This window comes from Fonticula alba (genome assembly GCF_000388065.1).
Source record: "Fonticula alba strain ATCC 38817 unplaced genomic scaffold supercont2.2, whole genome shotgun sequence".
Taxonomy (NCBI): Eukaryota; order Rotosphaerida; family Fonticulaceae; genus Fonticula; species Fonticula alba.
The window spans coordinates 3,884,994-3,886,039 of NW_009242972.1; the positions used below are offsets into that span (position 1 = coordinate 3,884,994).

Below are 1,046 nucleotides of genomic sequence, written 5' to 3' on the forward strand. Positions count from 1 at the left end.
CCCCCGGCCTTGCCTCGCTCCCCACCTCCCGGGATAGTCCTCTTTCCATCGTCCCTGGGTGCATCATGTCACGGAGGCTCCGCCGCGCGGCAGCCCCCCAACGGGCTCCGCAAATCCTACCAGATTCCGACTCGGATTTGGCCCTGAGTTCCAGCAGCGAGGACTCCGATGCCGGGGGCTATTCCAGCGACTCGGACGGCCGATCGTCCGACAGTGAGGCCGAGAACCGGCGCCGGACTGGCACGCGGTCTGGCGCCGGTGCGCGCCCCGGGCGCGCCGCGACGCGATCTTCCACTCCAGCCACCACGCGCGCCCGACGTGGGGCCCCGGCTGCGCCGGCTGTGGAGCTCCCGCGAATCCGCCTGTCCGGGCGCACGGTGTCCACACTGCCCCAGGGGTCCGGGTCCCCTGGCGGCCCGGCGGTTGTGGTGGCCGCCGGCTCGACACCCCGGAGCCTTCGTCTGCGGGTATCGACCTCGTCGCAGCGCTCGGACCCGACCATTGTCGAGCTGCTTAATCGTACGCCGAGGTCCAGCGACTCCCTGTCCCCCTCGGTGGCCTCGGACAGCCTGCTGTCGACCGACCCCTCGGCATCGAGCCCGGATTTGCTCGTGGCCGAATCCGCGGCGAGTGTGGTAGCGGCGGCGGCGGCGGCTTCCGGGCGCCCGGGCTCGACCGTCGGCGGGGCTCTCAGCCCCGAGCTGCTGGTATGGTGTCTGCCGGAGGAGGTTCCCTTCAAGGCGGCTGGTCGGCGGAGTTTGCAGGAGCGCCTGCGCACTGCGGCCGAGGCAGGCAAATCCCGCCGCGGCAGGGGTGCCTCGGCTGCTGGCGGCTCTGGCAGCTCGGCCGGCCCGACCCACCTGTCTGGTCGTCGTCTGCAAGGGGGGGGAAGGGAAGGAAGAGGGGGGGGGGGGGGGGGGATTGGCCGGACCACATACGCGCGCGCGCGCGCGTGTGTGTGTGTGTGTGTGTGTGTGCGTGTGTGTGTGTGTGTGTGCGTGTGTGTGTGGCGCGCGTTCCCTGTCGCGCGGCTATGCACCCCGCCT

At 71.7% G+C, this 1,046-nt stretch overlaps 1 protein-coding gene across 2 annotated transcripts in view; it reads left to right on the plus strand.

Annotated features, from left to right (window-relative positions):
* H696_01806 overlaps positions 1-1,046 on the plus strand; it is a 7,691-nt gene that overhangs the window by 4,317 nt on the left and 2,328 nt on the right. The window lies entirely within an intron of this gene.